We start from the raw sequence: 13460 nt of genomic DNA, 5'->3' as shown, positions 1-13460 counted from the left end.
TATCCAGGTTAGTAATTTCCATGTCCTAGCTATCTGTCTTCTATCTGGAAGAATATTGACCTGATGGTCTTCCACAAAACCTGAATATTGCTATTCTTCTGCATTGTTATCAAGTTAATTAGGGAATAGGGCAATTCTCCCACTGCAATTCTTCCATCTGTTTCTGCCTTACCAGTTTCACATATTATGAAAATGCGCCAGACAACAGCTCCATCCAATATGTTTCATGTTCACAGTATATGTATGAAAGACGGTTTAGGATCAGCAATTAAGCATTTACTGGCCTTCGTTTTAGCTCAATATTTCTTCTGTGGAGGGGAAAAGCTCCAGCTCCTGAATGATTTGTCACAGTGACTCTGTAGCATGTATGAGGCATAAGGAAAATTGCATTTCAGCCCACTTAGGGGCTTGTCAGTAAATTGCTAAATTATAAAATCCTGATGCATATAAAACACTCTTGTTTACATGATTATGTTCCTGGAGGTTCCAAAAAATCTCTAGATTGCATTATGCTATATCTTGTCCAAATATTTAGTGAAAGGCAGTCCCTACCTCAAAGAACTTATACCCAACATAGACAAAAAAAGGAGTAGAGGAGGCTAAAGCATGCAGGGCAGGGAGAGGCCAGGCAACAGATTTCTCCCAGTAAGCAGGAACACTGGTACTGCCTCAATCCCAAGTCATTGCTCTAATGACAGAAACACACAGCTGCCTACAAGGATAGCAACATCTCCAGCTATCCAGTTTTGTCCACCCAGTAATAGTTTATGTCTGAAAGAAAAAAAAAAGGAAAAAACACAAATTAAAAACATGGTCAGTTGCTGCATGAGACATATAAAGGCATACACTGTCGTTCATAGTTCATGGAATGAAGCAGCAACCCAAATCATTGCAGACAGAAGAAAAGTCACCTAAGCAAAAACAGTAATCCATGGATTTTTGGAGTCATTGGTCCCCAGGGTCAGGAGCTATCCCAGTCTTACTGGTAGTTTTCTGTCATGAGTATAAATATGTATCAGATTGAGGCAAAATAGTCCATAAGATGCAGCACATTTATAGGGTTATGTGGGGAAGCAGAAAAAAATGCCTTCCTATAACAATGAAGGCTACACTGAAGAAATCAGGTGAGAAAAGAGACCTGGTTAGGAGGGTACAGTCTTCTGAAACTCTTTTAAATTACAGTACTTACCATCTTTGTCATTTCTGTGATATCAGGGCACTCACTATTTTACTTTCCAATGTTTCTGGCTCATACATAATACTAAACCGCCCAGAATTTGATGGCATCGTGTACATTATCATCAGCTGATAAACTACACAATCTAGTCTAAATCATCTGATGTAGAATTTCTGAGGTTTTTAAAGTCAAATTGAGGCATGAAAGAATCTTGTGCTTCTTCTTCCTTACCAACTTCGAATTACAGTGAATATCTTGTAAGCTTCTGGACAGCCCTGTGGGTCTGAAAACTCATACTCAAATGCAAGTGGTATTTGTCAGAGTACTGTAGTTATTAAAAGTATACATTCCTTGTAAATGTCTTATCTATAGAAGGAACACTTTTATCAGACAGTGGCACACTAATAAATATTAGGATTATGCAGGCCTCCAAATTGCAAGAGATCACCTGAACAGCTATACTTACCAGAAGCTCACTCTCTGCAAGAAAATAACATTCATTAGTATAAATGGCAGGCTGCTTCATTATGCAAGAGCCTGATTCTGCAAAAATAATTTATATGCATGTATTTAATAAAATTTATTCAGAAAATGTACTCAGCATCTGCAGACTGATTTGGATTCAAATTGTTCTGGTTTGAGGAGTGGAGAAGTTTCTCTTCTAACTCTACATTTGTCGACTATAGTCAACAACATATGTTAAAAAAGAGCACAAAAAGCAAAAAACCAAAGATACAAAACCCCACCCAGCCCTCCAAAAACCCCCTACAACTTGCCTACAGAAGAGCACCATGTCTTTTTTGCACTGCAAGTACATATTTTATTCAAACAGTCCTATTTTACCCAGTAACATAAGATAGAAAAGCAGAACTTTTAAAACTATGGGTCACATCAGCACAAACATACCTTGCACTTCAGCAAAATGTGGCTACAAGTGGTTTCCTCCCAGCTGCCCCGGTGCCGGTGGAAGAAGTTTCAAACCCTGCTCTTAGCTGCTCACCGCTGCCTCTCTATGCAGTCCCTCAGCCAATCCATCAGCCATGCCATCTGCCAGCTCCACTACCATCTAAGATCTTCTCACCTGCTTCACTTAAAACCAGTCAAGTTATTTAAATATATTTAAATATATGGTCCTATATAGGAATTAGAATAATACGGCCAGGCACCCTTCCACCATGAGAGGCAGCAGCCTCCAACTGAGGAGCTGCAAAAAAGGAGCACCAAAGGCACTATAGGGAGAGGCAGGAACAGAGGAGGATACTTGCCCAGAGCTAAAGTCCCCACTCCTGCATTTAAAAGCATTTCATCCATTTTCCTGTCAGAAATCCTGAACAGAAGTAATGGCTGTAAATCTCTTCTGTCATCTGACGTTTTGTATTGGATGATTTGTAAAGAGGTGTATGATACAGCATTATTTTTTTCTCAAGTCCATAAAAATCAAAGTGCAATATTTTATTTTTGAGTGGTTGGATACAATCAGAATGTATTTGCAGTCTGAATTATGCCAAAGCTTTGTCTGAGTTTGGAGGGGTTTTTTTTGAGCTGACATGAATAAGCACACTAACTCATTTTCCTAATGAGTTAGGACTTCAGGGTGTCCATGGTCTGTAGCTGAGGACTTCCTATGTCTTGAGCTTTTGTTGGCTTGCCTTTTTTTTTTTTTTTTTTTTTTTGTAACACGTGTGACGCCTTTCTGAACAAAACTGCAAAAACTGTAGGATTTATCTTGGAAGCCCTGGGATTCAGAAGGCATTACAGAAGATGGACTCAAGCCAAGGACCCTGCTCATAATGTGGGAATGAATGAGATTTGGTACTACAGCTCCCTCAAGACGATACACAGTCATGATCTGCAGTTCAGTGTTGAAATGAATAAACACAAACCATTGTCATGCTTTGAATAGGCAAAAGAAAACATGTCAATGAACTCCAGATTTTGTTTAATAATATTTTTTCCTAAGAATTTTATAATTTCCATTCCTAGGAAGGTTTGGAAATCTCAGCAAGGTTTGGAAATCTCTTGATTTTGTCCCGTTGTGAAATGAAAATAAGTATTGAGATGCCAGCAATTTTGATGGCAGCTCTAAAAGTAATATGGCTCTAAACATGTATAGCATTTTTTTGGTACTATATTGAAACAGAGTCATGGGTATAATTGCAGATATGTCAGGACCCTTAAAAGACTAACCCCTCAGCTTTCCCCATAAGCCACATGATGACAATGTAAGTATACAACAAATCCTACAGGGGATATTTTATTCAGTATCATCAGAAAGAGGTTTTCTCATTTCTATTTCTGGATCTTGAGTCCCATGTACTGTAATCTCAATTGTAAATACAATCCACCTAGTTATAACAAAACGTCTTTGTAGAGCACACACAGCCTTTGTTTCAGGGCCTGATGTTAGAGGAGTATAAAGGCTACATTCAAGGCACTCCAGTGTGCAGCTGGAAAAATGGCTGGAAAATTACTTCCTGGCCCTCAGCCAGCCCTAAATTTGCTCAGGATATAATGCAATACAGGACGTGCAAGGCTCTGATCCATATCTGGTCTTAACCTGAAATGGGGAAAAAACACTACTTCTGTATCTACAGTTTTCTGCCAGTCATGCATTGACAGCACAGCACAAGTCCACGTTGCCAGTCAGGATCCTGGGAGCAGTCACGTGTCCATCCCAGGGCAGTGTCTCCCCCTGGTCCCCATCACCAGGCCTGGTCCTGATGATCATCCCATCCATGGACTAACAGTCTGTCCCAGCCTTGGCCCATCCCTTTCCCCAGGGAGGGGCTCAATGTCCAGGGCTGGGGCTGTCCCAGTGTCTCCCAGCAGCCCAAGTCCTGGCTGGGGAGTCAGATGGGCCTTGGCTGCCACGTCCTGCCCTGATGTGGGGAGCCACTGGTGCTCCCAGACGCCAGGGAGTCTCCAGTCCCTGTGGGGCCCTGGTGTCATCATGTATTGCCCTTTTGTGAGGCTCTTCCAATTTTAAAAAAGATGAGTGATAAAACATGCCATTTTCACCTGTTTCTCAGAGTACCTATGAAATCACTACTGAGAATTGAACCTATTTCAACTCATTGTAGCCTGAAGAAATGGAAAAAGATATCAATTCCAAAATGAAACATATTGACTGCTTGGTTATTTTTCCAAAGAGAAATAGGCAAAACAGAACAAGAGAGGGGAGATCTCATCCTAATATATCCGCAGGGTTAGAAGCATCACCTGTTCTGTGGGAGCTTATGTTTTAATCAGAGAGTGAAGATGATTATAACCCCTCTGCAAACAGCTAGGCCTAAACAATGGGCTGTGGGGTACACAAAGGGATTTCTTGATGGCCTTTCTAATACTCCTTACTTATTCACTGAAGCAGTGATCAGTGATCAGCTGGTCTGTTGGCTCTTGTTTCCTCTGTTCACCCTCCAAGGTAATGTCCTACCTTTGGGCTAGAGGGTGGATGAAGTCAGTATCTCCCTGGCTTTGGGGAATCCACCTCTGATTTTATTAAGCCCTCTCTTGGGCCCAGCAGGTCTTCATGCACCCAGAACCAAACTTATGCTGAAAAAGGGACCAGCATGTACCAGGGATGTACACCATTGGCTGGCTAAGCACAACCGCCTTCAGCAAGAGCAGACAAGGTGGCCTGGAGACAATAACACAGTGACTTTACACAGAAGGGAAATTCTATAGAGCAGTAAAGGCCACCTCCACCTCCTGCCTCTGGACAGCCCTCTAGCAGAAGGACTGATCTGCTCTCCATCCCCTTTGTTGAGTGTGGCATCAGCAGCTGAGGCACCAGCACAAAGGAGCCAATGGCCCCAGAGAGGGCAGTGGTTTGTATCTAACCCTGGATGGGACTGTGGGGAAAGTCAGTGACTTCTGAGCCTCTCCCTGCAAGCACTAAGCTGGAGATACACAGCCATATCCTAAGCTCACCCCCAGCACAAGCACGGGAAGGATGTTTCCACTTCCCAAACCACACTCTCCCCTGCTTTCAGTTCACATTGGACCTGAGGCTGCAGGTTCCCAACACCGTGACAGATTTCACCCTGACATCAAATGTTAGAAAGACGGAAAGATCACAGAATAAATGCGATAAATAAATGAAAACCCACAACAAACATGAGATATAATTGGAAATATATATCAAAAGTAGGTCAAAGGACAGGAAAGAGGAAGCCTCTTCTCTTCTGCACTGAGCGAATCACATGAGAGAAAACTACCACTTAAAAATACTTTACATAATAGAGTGAAAATCAGAACTATTGAATATTCAGGTCACTAAGGAAGATATTTGCTTTAGAATAATGTAAAATTTAACTGCATTCATTACAGCATTGACAAGATTTCCAAGGTGATGTTGTAGCACCTACATTCACACAAGCACAGAAGACATCTGAAGATGCTATGTGCATGTCGTCTGTGTGTGAGAAAAGGGAAGGGCACAGTAGAAAGTTGTGCATTGATGGTGATCAGGCACAGCATCACCAGGGAGGGGATTGTCCCACTCTGATCTGCACTGGTACATCCTCAACTTGAGTCCTGTATGCTGTTTTTGGCACCACAATATAAAAAAAGATATTAAGCCATTGGATGTCCAAAGGAGGGTCACAAGGATGGTGAGGGAGTCACAAGTGTCTGGAGGGGAAGCCGTATGAGGAGCAGCTGAAGTCCCTTGTTTTGTTCAGCCTGGAGAAGAGGAGACTGAGGGGAGACCTCATTGTGGCCATCAACATCCTCATGAGGGAAAGAGGAGGGGCAGTTACTGACCTCTTCACTCTTGTGACCAGTGACAGGACTCAAGGAAATGGCATGATGCTGAATCAGGAGAGGTTTAGGTTGGATATCAGGAGAATGTTCTTCACCCAGAGGGTGGTTGGGCACTGGAACAGACTCCCAGGGAAGTGGTCACAGCACCAAGCCTGACAGACATTTCAAGAAGCACTTGGAAAATGTTCTCAGGCTCATGGTGTGATTCTTGGGGTGTTCTGCACAGGGCCAGGAGTTGGACTTGATGATCCTGATGGGTGCTTTCCAAATCAGCATATTCTGTGGTTCTTTGATTCTATGATGTGGACTGTATGAACTGTAATTTAATTTAGTAGGTTCTCTGTGAGATTTCAAGCTCCAGTGTGACTGTAGTGCTGAGTGCCTTCATTACTGTCTTTCTACTGCCATACATTGCTGAAATTCAATGGAATTATGACACATAAGCCTGAGAAACCCTCATTAAAATGAAACTAAATGGGGAAATGTAAAAAGTAAAGTTTGCTGGGGATAAGTTTTTCTACCTTCTTTTCAGCGAGCTGGAGCTCAGAGCACTGGAATTTCTCCCCAAGGCAAAACAAAAAAATTAGATGTCATTTTGCAACTCTTTAACTAAAAGTGATTTCACACCTAAGGACTACTTTTTTTTTCAGGAGAGAAGGTATTGCTTCCTTCAAAGTAGAATTAGCCAAGGAAAAAGAAAAATGGCTGTGAAAAGAGGAGAGATTCAAGAATATTCAAAAGAGGATCCAAAGAACAACTACTACCCCAAATGACAGACAGTTCAGAAAGTAAAGATAAAAAGATTCTGAAATACAAAAAAAAACCAAAAACCAAAAAAACGAGGGAAGGAAGCAGAGGCATGTATGTTTATTATTTTGTCTAGTTCTGTATCCTTCCTGCGCTAACTGAACTGGAGGATAATTGTGTTTAGAAACCCATATACATCTTGGGCATCTGTTAACTTTCATCTGTCCTGTATTACTAAAGAGTAACATATAAATCCAGGATGCTGTAGGCTAGATTTAAGGAATTCAGTGTGTTTAAATCACTGGGGTGTCTGGAAGCTTAGGACAGGCTGGGGGCCATTTAGCCCCATTTCTGTGAAGAGACAACAGATATCCATATGTTATCTAAGAAGTGTCTCAGAGGTGCCAAGGCTGGGACAAAGACCAGTGGACAAGAGAAGATGGAACTCACATGTCTATCCTTGAGGTCCCAGTACAGCAACCTGGTTGGTATTCAGCTAGTTAGCCACACCAGAGCTGAAACAATAGGCAAGAATAATAGGAGAAAGATACAGTCATAGTCGTAACTGAGCTTGCAAATTGCATTCATCTTAAGCTCTTGGTCTCAAGCCAGAACGTCTTCATTTAAATTATATGTTGAAATACCAATGCCCTGCCCTCTCCCCTCCCCCAACCACCACCACCCCCCCAGTTAATTAATAAAAGCCTCTTACTGAAGTGCAAAGAGTGAAGCACTGAAAATACAGACACATTTTGAGGGCTTTTTCCCCCTCAGCCACCTCCTTTCTGCTTCATCAGAATTAGCTCTGAGTTTGGGAAATTTTATGCAAAAGTCCCTCTGAGCTTGCTTGCTTCTGCCTCCTACAAAGTTTTTTCCTACTGGTTTGTGACCCCACTTCCCTACCAGTAAGTCTTCTCAGCGAGCTGAACTGGTTTAAAATCTTGTAATATGGCTATGATACCATGGAGGACTCATCCATGGAGCTTTCTCTGAGGGCCACTCGATCACATTAGGTGTTTTTTGGTTTTCTTTTTTGGTTAGCTGGTTTTGCTTTTGGTTTTGCTTTCTTAGCTAGAAACTTATATTAGTCTTAGCCTCTGGGCAGTAAAAGGACTAAGGGGGAGAATTGGAGGGGACAATGCTTATCTGAGGTGCTCATGTACTGGAGCACACGATCATCAGTTGATCACCACTTCGCCACTCGTGTTACAGCTGGCAGTGTTTGCATTACATTACAGTGTTTGCATTACATTACAGTGTTTACATTAGCCCAGCATTCCCTGACCACCTCTAGCTGTGAGACAGGACACTGCCATTTTAGAGTTGTGAAACCACAAGCTGGAAGTATTTCAAGAAGGAGGTACTTCTTACCCATTCATCATCAACCATCTCCTCTACATTGTCAGTTACTCTTAATTTACTTTGTGCTTTTAAAAAGCCCAGTCTTTACTACAGCAGCAAAACAACAAGGCCATCACCACACCTATCTATTATTAAACTCAAACTCAGTTATAAAGACATATTGCAGTCTAATTAAAGCAGTGGGTGCCCCACTCCAGCAGTGATCATACTGAGCTCCAGAGCCCAGGACATTACCAGGTGACTCAGCCTAGGCCAAATAGTTAGCTAATGTTTAGTGCCGTTTGCATTTGTTTGATCTTTGATAAAGTTGTTTCAGATCATTTTTCAATCACACAATGACAAGGCCATTCGAAGCAAAATCAAATACTTTTTGTAATACGAGGCAGCACAAATCTTGGAAGTAGATTAATTACTTTTGCTTTAGGAGAAGGAGACTATAACTACAGTAAAACTAGTTATGGCTGGAAGGGAGAGGTCAAAGGATTGAAAAAGATAAAGCACTCTCTTTTAATTATATTTTCCTGTGAAGTCAATGGTGCATTTCTATATCACTGCTCTCATATAACAGCAAGGAAGGACATAATCCAGAGTACCAGTGACTTTAAAAGGATGTGACACCATTACATGAATTACAGTTTTAGTGGTGATAATATTTATTATTTTGGATTTGTAAAATCACAAAACATACTCCCATTATTAATACGATTGTACAGTTTTGTGCACAAATCATCATCTGAAATATTGCAAGAACCTCAGTGCAGAAGGGCTAAATCTGCCTTCAAAAGCCAAGCAGTTGGGACAGTTTTCAAATAGCAGTATTGACAGCCTTATAAAGAATTGCAGGAGATAATCACGGATGTTTGTCATTTTACCTGTTGCAAATAATCTAACTGCAACACCTTGAGACCACAGTTCACATCACAGTGCTGAGCTGAATTTGGAGTAAAAACCAACTATCACACCAAAAACATGCAGTTCAAATAGCAAATAGCCTCGAAGAAGAAAGGGCACCATTCAATAATGTGTGGTAATGAATTCCAGCTGTACTTCTCCCATGACAAACTACATTCCCTCATTTCTGCTAAGATGACAAAATCTTCATTTTGTGATGTTTCTTCTATCAAATGTTCTTACAAGTTTGTCTCTACAATTCTTGCTTAATTGTAGCTTTTCAGTATTAATAAAAAAATATTATTTCTGGAATGCACACATTTTTCTTCTCTTTTTCATACTATTAACAAATCTCAGTAGAACAAAAGGAAGTGAAACAATTTGGGGGAGATGAAGAAGGGAACTGCTTTGCAAATGGCAAATATTTTAAATACTAGAATTTAAAAACAATGCAGAAAAAACTCTTTAAAAGATTATTTTACATAGGAGCTATGTAAAAATAGATACATAGAGCAGAATAATCTATATTTTAGAGCTTTGTCAATAACAAGATAAAAGAAAACTACAATTAGATCTATTTGTAAATAATAAATAACTGATACCAGTCTTTTTTACTCGCTAGCTATTTTAATTTGGGATTATCTTTGAAATACATAAAAAGGCAGAACCAGAAAGGCTATTCCACCATCTCCTTACTGTAGTATAAAAGGCTTACTTAAGGGCTGTAATAGAATAACCCATTTTTTATGGAAAAAAATGGATCTACTTTTGCTAAAATGGATCTTCTTTTTAGTAGTAACCAAACCTAACATTTACAAGTCTCAGAATGTGTATGTGGAGGGCATATTTCATATCATCTATATCATATCAGTTAAAACTGCTATATCAATGAAAAAATAAAGGATTCCTCCACTTTTTTTTTTTTTTTAATAATAAAGCATATAGTGTTAAGTGCATACTGGAAACACATCTTGTTTGCCTGTTTGCTTCAGCAGATGTGGTGGAGATAAGGAAAAGAGCACAGAAGGATTAGAGACATTTACGCTACCCTCCCAAGGTCTTTTCTACTGCTCTCATTAACTGCTCTGTTAAACTGGCTAAAAATGTTTTACCAGCTTAATGGAAATGGCATTTCATAATTATTCTTCTTCTCTAAACTTCCTCTCACTTGAAGGCAAAATAATTTGGAGTGAGAGGAGATCAGAGGCAAGTCATAGGTTAGGGATTATGAGATTACCAGGGCATCCGCAGGAGGGTATAATCCTCAACAGGACCCAGCAGGGGAGATTTCTCTGTTGTTGCTCTGTGTGACCACACTGAAGCCCTTTGGGGTCTCTCCCCTGACTGAGCTCAGGCATTTCTGTAGATCCCACAAGACAACTGATTTTTGTTGTAGGGCCCAGCACGATGAGTCCACCTGACTAAAGAAAACAATGACAGCAATAAACAAACTACATGGGAAACAGCACACAAAAGCAGGAAGTCCTGTTTTGTGTGTGTGTGTGCAATGACTGTGCCTGTAATGTCAGATGAATTTACGTGCTTTTGGACATGACAAAGTCTCATTACATTATTTATTCCTATTCTATGCAGAAAGTAGGTACTATTGGTTTAGCTTTACTTTGCACATAGCTTCCAGACTGATTAGACTCATAAAATTTACCAACCACAGACTATCAGCAATAAAGGAAAGTTGGTGAGTTGTAGTTAAAAATATCATGGTTTCAAACTCAAATACAGGACACAACAACCAGATGATGTGCAAAGAATGCTTTTGTATAACAGACTGTGTCCATTGCCTCTGTACTAGCTGGTTTTTCCACAGCTCAGCAACACAAATTTGCCCTAAAAGGGCCCTGAGAATGCCCTTTCCTTATGAAGGAAGGGTACCAGGCAGGACAGTGGACAGGACTGGAACATAATCAGGGCAGCTGCGATGCAACCGGGTGATTCAGGGAGAAACAGCTGCTCACCTGATCTTCAGCCCAGTCATGGTATGTTTGGTACAAAGGTCCCTGAATTTGTCCTAAGAAAGCTTGCTTGGGTGCAAGATCAGCCCTAACATGGAAATACAGTTCCCTGGCATGCTTAACACTCTAAAACTTTAAAAAAAAATAGAAATTATTTGGAATTCTGAAGGAGAAGATTAAGGCTCTTGGCACATGCACTGGGAACAAGCTATGATATGTCCCATCTTGATGTCTAATGACATTAAGTATTATCTTGGATCATGCAATACAAGCAGAACCAGATGGGATGTGTCACTGAAGTACATGGCAAAAAGCAGACAAAGAGGCTTGGAAAAGGGGGGAAAATATGCAGGATATGACCAGCATCCATAGTTCTGCTTTCTTGCAAAACCATCAGATATTGAAATATAAAAGAGAAAAACAAAAAGTAAAAATATAGTCATATCTTTACTGCAGAAAAAGTAAGACATCAGGCAACCCACAACTACGTTGATGCATCAAAACCATCCAGGCTTCAGAATATGTGTCACTCTCACCAATGACCCATGTCGGGAGAGGGACACTATCCAAGGTTCCTGCCTTATCATCATTATTATCTCTTTACTGCTTATGCATGAGAAATGAAAACATTTTGCTCGTGTTGTAATTTATTTACCCCAAGGCTTCACTGTGCAGAATACACTGCAATCCCCATTGAGCAGTGACAGACTCACAGGGGGTCTAATCCTCCAGAATTTCTTGGGGATACAAAACACATTTCTTGCTGTTGTTCTCTTTACTTTTTAGTCACATCTGCCTTTTCTGCTCCATATTTTTCCCTCCTGTTGTTTAACCATGCTTGTGCCTTGCTTTCATAAAGCTGTTACTTTCTCATGTCCCTATCTCCTAATATTCATCAGTAACAAACAGAATTTTGAAATACTTGTTCAAACTGTGATAAAAACAATATTAGTTTTCACACAGGAGTTAAGGGAATATTCTGCTTCAGATCCAATCTTTATTGGAGAAGGAGGGAGAATGGTCTTACATTTTTTGTCAAAAATAATTGAATGCTTTTACTCCATTTTCTTTGAATTGCTACATGGTGTTTAGCTTGGTTGTTCAGATTAACTATTTAAAAATAAAGCAATTCTCAGTGGATTAATGAAATCAACACATTGAATGAAATGTACAGACTCAGGTATGTGTTATTTTGGTTTTTTTTAAGATGGTGGAAGGCTTTAGAATGGCTTCTGCTGGCTTCCATTCCACGCACACCAGCTATTAATATGCAGGTGGACCGTAAACTCTTCAAGACCAAGACACCCTGCTTCTATGTGGCTACAACAAACTGACCATGATCCTCAATCTTCATCTGGCTACTGTTCCAAACCAGACCATGAGTCTGGAGACAAACTGAACAGTTCAAGCTCCTGCATGGTTTGATTTATCAGAGAGTATTTGCTTTGGGAGTTGAGACCCTCGCTCTTTGCATTTGGAAATAATTCTTGATTTTGGGGCAGAGCCATCTGTTTCCATAAAACATCATTCTCTTTATGGGATCCAACAAATTATCTCTGTTTGACTTCCACTGGTCAGCTATGAATTTACACACTTGATGTGCTATTATGTATAAATATCTGTATGTACAAGTCTTCATTACAGAGTAGAAACCAGCTGAAAGGTGATGTTGTTTCAATTGAAAAAAGTTCTAATGATTACTCAAAGGAAGTGCAGTGATTTCTGAGGAAGTGACCATTTGACTACATTCAAGAAAGCATCTCTGAAGAGTATCTGTAACTACAGTCTTGATTCATATCATAGAATAAAATCATCAGATAGACTATAGTGAGAGTAGTGCAGACAGAGACAACTGATCCTAATCAAGACTCCTTACTATAATACAAGGAAGCAGAACCATCAGACAGCTTTTACAAAATATATAGAACTGTTTGCATTGAAATGATAAAATATATATATGAATATATGTTCACCTTATTGAATACATACTCCAAAGTGTTTTCAGTGCTTTTCTTCTAATGGATGTTTTTCTCAGGCCTCTGCTCTTGTTGAAGCCATACTAAAATTGTTGTCCTTGATTAAAAACATTTGTATAGTCTAAATTTAAAAACTTTTACGTTTTCATCTTCTTTCATGGGGAACCTCTCCTTCAGCCTAATCACACTCGCTTCAGCCATGTTGATGCAAGGCAAAGCTGTGACAGCCTTCATATGACCCAGTAAGAAACATGGGTCTCCTCTTCATGGGCCCTTCCAAGCCAGTGCTATATCCTGCTATTCAATATAATGTTTTCTCCTGTAAGGGATTTTTAGAAACCACTCTGTAAAATATCCCTTTTTTTTTTTTTTATAAGTCTGCTCTTCAAAACAAAACAAAGTGAAAAGGATTGCTCAAAAGTTAATGTAAGCCACATTTCCACATTTTTGCTGAGACCAGCCATTTCCTCAGAAGTGAAGTTCTGCAATTTCCTCTATCTTCAATCCTCCTTCCTCTGGAGTAACAGTTTCCCCTATGGAAAAATAGATTATTGACCTGAATTTTACCATCAG

Source organism: Aphelocoma coerulescens, chromosome 1, assembly GCF_041296385.1.
Source record: "Aphelocoma coerulescens isolate FSJ_1873_10779 chromosome 1, UR_Acoe_1.0, whole genome shotgun sequence".
In the NCBI taxonomy this organism is placed as follows: Eukaryota; Metazoa; Chordata; class Aves; order Passeriformes; family Corvidae; genus Aphelocoma; species Aphelocoma coerulescens.
This window is presented reverse-complemented; position numbering follows the sequence as displayed.